This window comes from Pelophylax lessonae, assembly GCF_965119305.1.
Source record: "Pelophylax lessonae genome assembly, chromosome: 10".
In the NCBI taxonomy this organism is placed as follows: Eukaryota; Metazoa; Chordata; class Amphibia; order Anura; family Ranidae; genus Pelophylax; species Pelophylax lessonae.
Window position 1 is genome coordinate 159,921,804 of NC_138777.1, and position 12,774 is coordinate 159,934,577.

The window sequence follows — 12,774 nt, forward strand, 5'->3', positions numbered from 1 at the left end:
CCCAATATTTGGCCTACGTGTACAGCCAGTTCAAAAGAAACCAACCGACTTGCGGCCCGTGTGTAAGGCAGCCGTTCGGCCGGCTTCTGTCGAAGGGGCGTGATCTGCAAATCGACATCCAATCAGCGCTCTCAATGGTGTGTTCCATTGAGAGTACCATTTCAGTCTTTGCAGATGTCACCAAGCTTTACGGTGGAATAACTTTCTTACAGGATGTCTCCAACTTACAAGCTGACCTCAATGCACTGTTTCATTGGGCAACTATGTGGCAAATGAGGTTTAATGTTGATAAATGTAAAGTTATGGACTTGGGGGCTAAGAATATGCATGCATCATACATACTAGGGGGAGTAGAACTGGGGTAATCCAGAGCGGAGAAGGATCTGGGTGTTCTGGTAGATCATAAGCTTAATAATAGCATGCAATGCCAAGCTGTGGTTTCCAAAGCAAGCAAAGTCCCTTCTTGTATTAACAGAGGCATGGACTCCAGAGAGAGAGATATCATTTTGCCCCTGTACAAATCATTAGTCAGACTGGAATATGCAGTTTAGTTTTGGGTACCAGTTCTTAAAAAGGATATCTGGGAACTGGAGAAAGTGCACAGAAGGGCAACCAAACTGATAAGAGGCATGGAGGATCCTAGCTATGAGGAAAAATGAGAGGAACTGAATTTATTCTTTATTGAGAAGAGGAGATTAAGGGGGGATATGATCAACATGTATAAATACATAAAGGGTCCATATTGTGAACTGGGTGTTGAGTTATTCAATTTAAGGTCATCACAGAGGACAAGGGGGCACTCTTTATGTCTAGAGCAAAAGAGATTTTGTCTCCAAAAACAGAAAGGTTTCTTCACCGTAAGAGCTGTGAAAATGTGGAATTGACTCCCTCCAGAGGGGGTTCTGGCCAGCTCACTAGATTGCTTTAAAAAAGGCCTGGATTCTTTCCTAGGTGTAAATAATATAACTGGGTACTAATATTTATAGGTAAAGTTGAACCAGTGAATATCCGATTGCCTCTCGGGGGATCAGGAAGGAATTTTTTCCCCTGCTGTAGCAAATTGGATCATGCTTTGCTGGGGTTTTTTGCCTTCCTCTGGATCAACTGCGGGTATAGGATTGTGTATATGGGATTGTATGGTTGGGTTTTCTTGGGGGGGGGCAGTCCCCCTGTGAGAACACAATAGCTCAGTGGGGGAGATCCCTATACTAACTTCGAGGTCTTCAGTTTTTTGTTTTTTTTGTTCAGCCCACTGGGCTGAACAAAAAAACAAACTGAATAGTGTATACCAGGCTTTACTGTAGATAAAATGTATACATTTCATTTTATAATTTGTCAGGTCCAGTATATCTATAAAATATATATCTGCTATAAACAATTGCAATTTTTTTTTCAATTTGGCCCTTTTTAATTCTGATTTTTTTTTATTCCATTTTTTTATTTATTGAAAAAAGTTTTTTTTCTTTCTCAATAAACACATATACCAAAAACAATTTAAAAACACCACATCCAAAATTTGAAAAACAAAAACACCAAAATAAACCCAATATAAAATATTTAAAACAATATGCTTTCTAATTTATAGGGTCCAACCAAATGAGAGAAAGAAAAACATTTTGTTCCCCCTTTAGAAATATCACTAAAAACATCCCTGAGCTTGTAGCATCTTTTATAATCTCACTAACTTGTAACCAAATGGGATATTTGTAAACTGGGTACGTGAGCTCTGAGTCTGCCACTGACTGACTACAGTGAACCTTCAGTGTCAATTTACAATGCTCAAGCACGAGAAACTTGCCAAATTTGATCAGAGGCACAAGAGTTTCTATGATCATCCAGTACTTCAGGTCATAGATGGCTCCTGTTGCCTTGCATCACTGCGACAAGGTCCAGACCCAGGCAACCCTTGTACATTGCAAAGCTCCAGATCCAACACTGAGAAGCCCACTTAGCCTTACAGACCTGCAGAATGATCCAGCAAAGATCTGGATCTCTCCCTCTCACATGTTCATTCTGCAAGGCCTGGTTCTAGGTCAGAGATCTCCAAACCCCCTCCATTCTTTGAATCCTTGTTCTGGAGGGAGGATGCCTTGGACACTGACTCTGCTTGTCTTCTCTCGCTTGTGGAGATAATCAGAATCCAGACTTCTTAAAGTGATTGTAAAGTCTCGTTTTAAAAAAAAAAAAAAAAAAGAAGCTAAACATGTTATACTTACCTGCTCTGTGCAGTTGGTTTTGCACAGAGCAGCCCCGATCCTCCTCTTCTCGGGTTCCTTTTCTGTGCTCCTGGCTCCTTGCTATGGGGACACCCGAGCCGAGTCACTGCTCCTTGTGTCCTTTCAGACATGAATGTGACCCGGCCCCACCCCCTCTCTCTCCTGATTGACTGACTGACTTTGACAGCAGTGGGAGCCAAATGTGACGCACTGCTATCTAAGCCAATGAGGAGGGGAGTCCAGGGCAGCTGAGACACTCCTGCAACATCGCTGAATAGAGATGGGCTCAGGTAAGTATTAGGGGGGCTGAAGGGGGTTGCTGAACACAAAAGGTTTTTTTAATGCATTAAGATAAAAAAAAACTTCTGACTTTCTGGACTCAATACCGAATAAAGGCACTGATTGGCTCTTACATCAACGCCACTCGAACAGAGGTCCCCAGGACCCCAGTGCCGGAGACGTGATCAGCAACCTATCCTTCATCTTACATCCAATGATCTCCCATGGTTGTAATACATGACTCACTCATTACCTTAATTGCATCCCTGCTTTGAACTCTATTATATCATCCTCATCAACAATACACCTTTGGTTCAGATTTTAGGACTTTATAAATGCCATCACCCTACAGTAGAACTGAATACTGTCTTTCCCTTGCCTTAGACCCCTTCTCGAGCCTCTGCATTTTACTGTACACTGAAATTTCCCACTCAAAGATTGATCCCCTCTAATGGATGAGGATGGTTGCCATGGGGGAAGAGGGAGGCTCTGCCAAGTGAGACACTGCTGTTTTCACCCAGTTGTGCCCAATAAGTTCAGGCCTATCTTGAGGGGGTGCTAGGTCCCTCTTGGAAACAATTTCCTGGATATTTGCTATGCCCCCATCAAGCTGCTCAGGGTCAGACCATAAGTGTACTCACTTCAGGTTACCTGAACATCCTGGGTCTATTTTCTAATGTATTGACTCCAGAGTCTAGGTTTACATCTGGTCAATTCTCCCTCCTTGATAACACCAGCTGTGCTTAAAGTCTGACCTCTATCCACCCTAATCAATAACAAAGAGGGCAACCTTCCCAGTAGTACAGAAGCATGCCCCCAGGTGCCTTGTAGTGTTCCAGATTACAGAGATTCTCCTTGGGAACAGTGCTAAGTGGTGGAGGGAATGAACAATAATTTCATGATTTCCTCCCCCACTACCCCTTGTGCTGCCCCGCGCCCCCTGACACTCCCAGCTGGCAATGATAAGGCATTGCGGTTGATTTACTAAAGGCAAATAGACTGTGCACATTGCAAAATGCAGTTGAACTTGGCAAGAGCAGTTGCTCCAGAGCTTAGTAAATGAGCAGAAGCTCTGCTGTCTTCCATCATCCAATCATGTGCACGAAAAATGCTGTTTCTTTTATTTTCCCTGCACGTGATTAAGTATTCTTTGAAGAGTGAAGCTTTACCTCATTTACTAAGCTCTGGAGCAACTGCACTTGCAGAGTGTAACTGCACTTTGCAAAACGCACAGTCTATTTGCCTTTAGTAAATCAACCCCATTGACTACATTAACGAAGAGGGAGACTTGCCTGCAGAGCTATTTGTCCACATTTGGGTGATATTGATTATATTCTATATTCAACTCACAATTTAGCCCTTTTCTACTTTTCTATTTTATACCTTTACATGCTCAATTTGATTATTGTTATATGTGTTAAAATGTTTTTCATAAAGGCAGTTTATAGAGTGCATTTCACCCTACCTGTTATTGCTTACCTCCTCCCCACTTGGGAAGCGGTTCCCCCACGGTACCCTGTTGTGGGGTTCAGTGGCAACCCACATTAGGCTAGCAAGCCTCACTAGTTTTTTTTCTCCTATTTTTAACCCAACCTCCTATTTTTATCTACCCCATACACCCTACCTTTTCTTTTCCTCTCACCTCTTCCTGTTTCCCACACCCCTCTCCCCTTTTCCAAGTACCCTCTTCCATTGACCCTAGACATGCAAGCATGGCAGCCATCAGAAATTACACAGCTTTGGGCCTGCCCATCCCCCCGGGCCTGACCACCAACATTCCCCAGGGCCCGCCCACTGGCCATACCACCAAATCTGTCCATTGGCCATCTCCCTGAGTCCTTCAGTGCACCCACTTTTATTATAACACTTCTACAACTTAATATATGAAAAAGAAAAGTGTATTCCAAGTCATCAGTGCTTTTAAGATTTAACAGTAGGGAATTATATTTTGACCAAAAATATGAAGCCTGCCACTACGACAAGGTAGACTTTTTTGAGTAGGACCTTACACTAACACAAACTTTTCAATGCCCCCCAAATCTATCCTCCCCTTGCAGATCTAAGAAAACTCCAAAACAAAAAAACAAATATATTCGAGAAAGCCCAATCCAGCACCTTTACACACTCAGCCTCCCACACCTGTACACACTCAGCCCCCCGACACCTGTACATACCCATTCCACTCATACTTGTATGCACTCTGCCCCCCTTACACCTGTACGCACTTAGCCACCCCTAATGCCTGTATGCACTTAGCCCCCCCTCATGCCTGAACGCACATAGCTCCCCCTCACATCTGTATGCACTCAGCCTCTCCTTACGCCTGTACACACTCAGCCCACCCCCCACATCTGTATGCACTCAGCATTGCCGACTTGAGTGCATGTATATAGAAATCCAGTGCAGCCACGCGGATCCCCTATCTTCACCTGGCCCTGCTTGGCCCCTTAGGATGCTCGGGCCCCCCCAAAATGTATGGACTCTTCCCCCCTGATGGCAGCCCTGCATGCCAGTAATCAAGGAATAACTTAACTCTGCAATATTTCGCCACCAAACAGGGCAAATTCTCAGGACCTGATGCATTCACATTCCAATATTACAAATACTTTTTTTGATAATTTACCCCACACGTCAAAAGAATCTCTTTACTCCCACTCAAAAGACTTTAATTTCTTGTTGAACTCACTGTGGGCTTTCATCACGGTTATCCCCAAGGAAGTAAAAAACCCTCACCCATTGCCAGATCTCACCCCATCTCTTAATAAATAGTGATCTCAAACTCTTCACTAAGATATTGGCCTCCTCCCACAATTAACCTCTCTTATTGCATCTCACCCTTTCTCCTTTTGGGAACTGACAAAGAAGCAACCTTTGACAGAGTAAACTGGCAATTTATACATTCAGTCCTGTAATACATATTGTAGGTGTGGGAAAAACATGAAAAAATGGGTGAAAGCTATATATCCCACCCCCTTTACCTTGTTGAAGGTGAATGGGTCCTCTCTGACCGATTTAGAAATTCTTACAGTATGAGCCAAGGATGCTCCTTGTACACTCTCATGTTTGTCTTAACTTTGAACCATTCATTTGTAGAATTATAGAAAAGCCTGACATAGAATGTATCAACGCTGGAGGCAGACAGTATAAAAACTTGGCAATGCCGATGAACTACTCCATCTCCCTTCCCAAAAAATTTTACACATATGGCATGCCCTCCCACCTTAAAGCGGAGTTCCGGGCACAAAATCGATCTTTTTTTTTGTGCCCGTCCGCTAGTTCTCCATCACCTGAAAAGGAATTGGATAGTTAGGTTCTTTTTTTTTTTTTTTACTCACCTTGTAATTGAAGATCGAATATACTCACCTCAGGGTACTTCCTCCCTCAGCGCCGCGGCTCCGCCGTCACTTCCTGTCTGGCGATGATTCCTGGGAGCTGAACGTCATCGCTCCCAGGAATCAATGCGACGGCACCGGCCCCGCTCGTCACTTCCGGGGCAACGCCGCTTTCCCCTGCTAAACAGCTTCTGGGCATGCCCAGAAGCTGTGGAGGAATGCGGCGCCGCACCGGAAGTGACGAGAGGGGCCGGTGCAGGCGCATTCTGGGAGAAGAGGACGCGGAAGAAGACGCAGAAGAGGACCGCGCCGGCTTCAGCTGCCCACAAGAGAGATGGCAACGCTGTGGAAGAAATTTTATAAGTGAGTATTTCATCTTGCAGGTAAGTGCGAACCGGGACAGATCAGAGGCTAGCCATTGTGGAATGTATGTGAACTAACTTAAAACAGCGCTCAACACAAACAATGAATTAGTGATAGTGATTATTATGTGTATCATATAAAGTGCAGCTGCTGTGCATCCAAAGCAAATGTTGGTAAAATGTGTAAAATTTGATTAAAACAGCGCTAGCAACTAATATTATAACAATAAAAGTGAATCAATATGAAAAAGATATAAAAACAATATATAAAGGACCATATATAAATTATATATAAACAATAAACGTTTAATATACTGTAAATATAGTCTCTTAATAAATTCAAAGAAAGTGCTCAAGTGCATGTATGAACATACTACACTATTGGCCCCTTTTTTCATCCACATATACCGGGAAACACCACCTTTATCCCAATGGAGCGATCCTAATCTGGATGAGAACTTGGAGCACGGACGCTGCAGTCCCACGATTACATTCAATACGCTGAGCCATCCATATTGTGGTGAGTAGGGGACCTGGAGGGTCACTCATGTGGACACCTAGCACACCTGGATGGATATGCATTTGAGCACCTTTTTTCACCTGCACTGAAGAAATAAGCATTTGCACTTGAGCACTTTCTTTGAATTTATTAAGAGACTATATTTATATTAAACGTTTATTGTTTATATATAATTTATATATGGTCCTTTATATATTGTTTTTATATCTTTTTCATATTGATTCACTTTTATTGTTATAATATTAGTTGCTAGCGCTGTTTTAATCAAATTTTACACATTGTGGAATGTACTAGCCCTGACTGTCCCGGGGGTATGTTCACTGAAAAATGTTTTCTGTGCCCGGAACTCCGCTTTAACCACTTGCCGACCGCCGCACGACTATCTACGGCGGCGGTCAGCCCCTCACAGGCAAAGTGACGTAGGTCTACGTCGCTCGCCTGTGAGGGTTTAGGGAGCGAGCGCGCGCCGCCGGAGGCGCGCTCCCGCTCCCGCGTGGTCACGGACCCCCCCGCGCGTGTGACCGGCGGACCCGATCGCCGCCGGCCACTCTGCGATCGGCGGGGGAGAGGGAGAAAGTCAGGCAGCTTGTGTAAACAAGCTGCCTGTCATTCTCCTCTCTGTATGAGAGCTGATCACATGGATCTACTATGTAGATCCATTGATCACTCTGCATACAGTTGAAGCCACAGCCAATCACAGTTAGAATCACGCCCCTAGGGACACACACAGCCCCTCCCTCTCAAATAAAGTTAACCCCTTCACTACCAGTGTATTTTTACAGTAACAGTGCATATATATAGCACTGATTACTGTAGAAATGTCACTGGTAACCCCAAAAGTGTCAAAAATGTCAGTCAAGGGTCCGATCTTTCCGCCGCAATGTCGCAGTACCGCAAAAAAAATCGCAGATCGCCGCCATTACGCGTTAAAAAAAAAAACAACAAAAATGACAAAAATCTTTCCCTTTGTTAGTAAACGCAATAGCTTTTGCGCAAACCAATCAAAATACGCTTTTTGCGATTTTTTTTACCAAACAAAGGTAGCATAAAACAAATTGGCCGAAAATATTAAAAAATTTTGATTTTTACATTTTTTTTGGGGGGAATTTCATATAAAAAAAAGGGAAAAATATTGCTATTTTTGCAAAATTTACGCTCTTTTTTTGTTTATAGCGCGTGATAAAAAAATCGCACAGGTGATCAAATACCGCCAAAAGAAAGCTCTGTTTGTGGGAAAAAAAGGACGCCAAATTTGTTTAGGTACAGCGTCGCACGACCGCGCAATTGTCCGTTAAAGTCACGCAGTGCCGAATCGCAAAATACCCTCTGGTCGTTTAGCAGCCAAATCCTCCGGGGCTTAAGTGGTTAATAATCATTTTCCAAAGTGTGTGATCTTTGAAATAGTCCTACCTACTCACTTACAACACACCCTTAAAGTCAATTTCGAATTTATGTGGGTCACCTCTGTCATTAAGTCACTTGGCATCCTAAACCCAGCTGACCTCAAAAACACATTCATTCTAAACTTCATACTTGTCCTACGCATAGTCAGATCACCTTTCTACAAGTGGAAATCAGGCCTGTTTTTCCTTTACCTCCTTTCATTCTTACCTATCCACATCCCTTCCTGTTACCTAAAGCAAGATGGCTCTGTTTGCTCAGACTTTGTAGGGGCCCACGAATGCCTTAGAATTGTCAACTCCTCAGTTTACCCAAGTCCCATCTGGATGTAGCCCTTCCATATATGTCCAGTTACTACTAAGCATACTACCAGTTTATAGATTGCTTGATTGGTGCAAATGAAGCAATGCGTTATGCTAGAACAGGGCTTCTCCTATATAAGTCTACATTGATCACTTTGGTGCTTCTCCAAACTACCAATAACGCTGAAATCCCACCCCAATATAGGGGCATCTAATAAAACCTGTGCATTGGCCCTTTCCAAATAATCCCAGTTCTCAATCATTCCCCGCTATACCTTATTCTAGGCAACTCGGAATTCATACAGGGTCTACTAGATGATTCTTTTCGGTTTTTGCTCTCTAAAAATCAATACCAGGCCCCCCTCTTTCCTCTATGTTAGACAATAGCCCTCGATAGAGTAATTCACAAAACCAGATGACTCCTATGTCCTCAGACTCTGGAAAGCATTTTAACTTGGCTACAGCTACTCTTTGACCTCAAACCTTTACCCAAGAATTTTCTGTCGAGTTCTAAAATGTAAATAGAAAATAATATTTCTCAGCCTTACGCCTAAACTGTAGAATTATCTCCGCGCTTCAGGATGCACCAGCACACAGCTGGTAGAGGAAAATACCAATAGAGCTGCTACTTAAACAAATATCGAATATACTTGATGACACAATAGAAAGAATGATAATAGCGCTGAAACAATGTAAAAAAGTCTCTTAAAATAAACTGTAGAAATCCCCTAAATGACAGAGTGGCTAGTGACTCAATCCTCACAGCATTCAGTGAATAGTCCCACAAGCTTATTATGAAAACGGTATAATGAACATCAGTCCCCTCTAACTCCAGATCATCGATAACATCAAGGGTCTAAGCGTTTCTCGTAATAACATATAGGCACACACTGCAGAAACGCCATTGTTCCGTGTAGTCTGGTAGGGTCACTGCAAATCCACCACCAAGTGCAGGGGGAAAGTAAGAGATGGCCACTCACCGGATCACAATGCTCACTTATTCTCATAAATGAGCACACCTCGCATGCAAACAACAAATCCACACGTTGTCAAACGTAGCCACAGGATAAGGAGGTACCAGCAAGGGATGGTTCAAGGTCCAGCTCAGTAGCCCTCTTCCACTATTCCTCCCATATATGTGGAAAATAAGAGATATCTCCACTAGTGCAATATGTCTGATACTGACTTTATTCAAGAAAAAACAACATACATCGCACTCATCACTTGTAATAGCATAACAATAGGCTCATCTCACATAGACGGCAGGTTCGGGGCATCCACTCCTACTCTGATGTGGCTCCACGCCAGATCGGGTAGTCCCGGAAGTCCTTCGCCGCCTTAATCCACGATTGGGTGCGTCGTCTGGCCACGCCCGACGCGTTTCGTCACTTCCTGACTTCAACTGGGGGCGCGGCCAGGACATCGCACACAACCTCTTTATGCTCCGCACAGCGGCGTCGCATCCAATAGCAGAGTACGCAGGTCAACCGGAAGGACATCTAGCCCCATCGCACCGGAAGGTAAACAGCATCTGGAGAACTTCCCCCCGGAGCTCCTATCAAACCACCTCTGCAGACACCGGACTCATGGAAACTAATCCCATTAGCATAACAACCCCGGACCGTCCCATGGAGGCACATAGTCTGATCGGGTGACCTGTTACCTGCGCTGAACCTAGTAATTCTAATGGTCATTCGACAAGCAAACGTCCATCAGACATTACCACGGTATACAGTGTAATACAAGAACTCACAGTCCTCACAACTGCAGCTTCAAACAACCCTGGTATACATCTCTAGTGTGTACCACGATTATGCACAATGACATAGCATAAAATATCATATAAAATATTAAAATGCTTAAAAGTATTAAAAAATATTAAAAATATGTAAAAAATACCATTTGATAGATAAAAGTCATTAAAACCACTGAACTCTGTGTTGAAAAGGAAATGAATGGAATAAATGACAGATCAGGGTGCACATTCATGTAAAATACAGTAATAGCAGGAACAAGCTTTATCATGGCAATAAATAAATAAATAATGGGATCTAGGAGTCACTAATAAAACAATTAATATCCAATTCAATGTTCAATCCCACCGGAGCGAGGGATTGGGTCATAAAAATCCATTTGGTCTCGCATTTAGAGAGTTCCCTGACCCAATTCGCCCCTCGCCATGGTGGAGTGACCCGTTCAATGCCCCAAAACAACAACTCACTGGGGTCCCTCTTGTGATGTTGTCGGAAATGTGCTGACACATTGTGTTCTCGTTTGCCATTAATAATGTTGGTAATGTGTTCTCCTACACGGATCTTCAAGGTTCGTTTGGTCCTCCCTATGTACACCAATTTACATGGGCACATAAGTCCATAAACAAAGTGAGTGGTGTCGCACGAAATAAGTGATTTAATCTTGAAGGATTTACCAATGGCAGGGACAGAGAAGGACTCCCGCCTTCTCAGATTGGTTGGTGCAAGAGAACACGCCCTACACCTCCCACACGTGAAGGACCCTTTCAAATCTGGAAAGAAGGAGATTTTAGGTGGATCTACCACTTTCCTCACCACCCGATCCCCAAAATTGGGGGCTCTCCGGTAGATAAAGGAAGGATTAGTCGGTAGGGCCGGGCCCAGAGTTCTGTCCATCAACAGGATCGGCCAATGTTGCCTAAATATACTCTCTACCTTTTTGTAGTCATTAGAAAAGTCAGAGAGGAAACTCCATTGTTTGGGGTCATTCTCTGGCTCCCTATCTCTTACTCTAGGGTCCAGAGGCCTTGGTGCTTCCAGAATACTGGTCATTTCCCTATTTAGCACAGATTCCTCGTATCCCTTGGCCACAAATCTCTCCTTCAAAATACCAACCTGGTCAATATAGTCAATTGTAGATGTACAATTGCGCCTAACGCGCAAAAATTGGCCCCTAGGAATGTTCTTGAGCCAATTGGGGTGGTGACCACTCTGGATGGCGAGGTAGCTGTTACGATCCGTGTTTTTAAAAAATACTTTAGTAGTTAAAGTATTTCCCTCCCTCTTAATAGTTACATCCAAAAAGTGGATCTCACTCTGACTGTAATTGAAATCCAGTTTTATGTTGTCCTGGTTAGTGTTTAGATGTTGCATGAAGGCCATAAGGTTTTGTTCCGGTGCCTCCCAAATAAAGATAATATCATCTATAAAGCGACGATAATACTTTAATTCGGGTCTGGTTGTATTGAACACAAATTTGTCCTCCCACTCTGCCATAAAAATGTTGGCTAGACTGGGGGCAAATTTGGCGCCCATTGCTACACCAGTTTTTTGGCTGAAGAAATTGCTGCCATACCAAAAATAATTATGACCTAAGCAAAAGTCAAGGGCTCTTCTTATGAACACCTTCTGTTCCCATGGCAAATCGTCCCTTCTACTCATTGCCCAATTAAGGGCTAACAAAGCATCATCATGCTGGATGATGGTGTAGAGGGACGACACGTCGGCCGTCACCAGAAAGGCCGACGAGCCGTCCCCCAACAACACATCATCCAGTGATAAGAGAAGGTCAGCTGTGTCTTTAAGGAATGCCTTAGTTCTTACCACGCTGGTTTGTAAGAACTTGTCCAGATACTGGCCAAGTCTGGCATTGACTGACCCTATCCCGTTAACTATGGGTCGTGGAGGTGGGTTGTCCGGGTTTTTGTGAATTTTAGGTAGTGTATAAAGGATAGGGATGCGGCAGGCACTGGGAAGTAAAAAATTCCTCTCCTTTTTTGTTAATACCCCATCTCTGAAGCCCAGACCAACCAGGATTTCGAAATCTTTAACAAAATTGGCGGTGGGGTCTCCTGGCAATTTAGTATAAGTGAGGTCATCACTTAACATGGCCTGTATTTGGTCGTGATAGAAAGTCTCATTCATAATCACAACACCCCCACCCTTATCCGCAGGGCGTATGATGATTTCTTTCCTGGACTCCAGTGATTCTAGGCCTTCTTGTATATGTCTATACCTCTTCTCTATCTCGTAACCAGGTTGTAAAGCCTGGAGGTCACGTATCACTAGATTTTTGAACACATCTAAACACTGATTATTGTGAGTTGGTGGATTAAACACCGATTTGTTGCGTAGTCCACTATTAACAACACCACCACCCCTAGTATTACTAGTGAACGTGATAGGGTTGTTTAGAAAATGTTTTTTAATATTTAGCTTCCGAATGTATTTGTGTGTGTCCACATATACATTAAATTTGTTAATAGCCCTTTTCGGGGCACACTTAAGTCCCTGATCTAGGATGTGAAGTTCGTTTTTATTTAAACTCACATCACTGATGTTGAAGATCCCTTCATTCACCAGTCCCTTCTTCATTTTTTTGTGCTGTATC

At 43.4% G+C, this 12,774-nt stretch overlaps 1 protein-coding gene across 1 annotated transcript in view; it reads left to right on the forward strand.

Moving 5' to 3' along the window:
* LOC309565715 (uncharacterized protein) overlaps nt 1-12,774 on the forward strand; it is a gene marked incomplete at both ends in the record, with an annotated part of 121,527 nt that overhangs the window by 73,417 nt on the left and 35,336 nt on the right. The window lies entirely within an intron of this gene.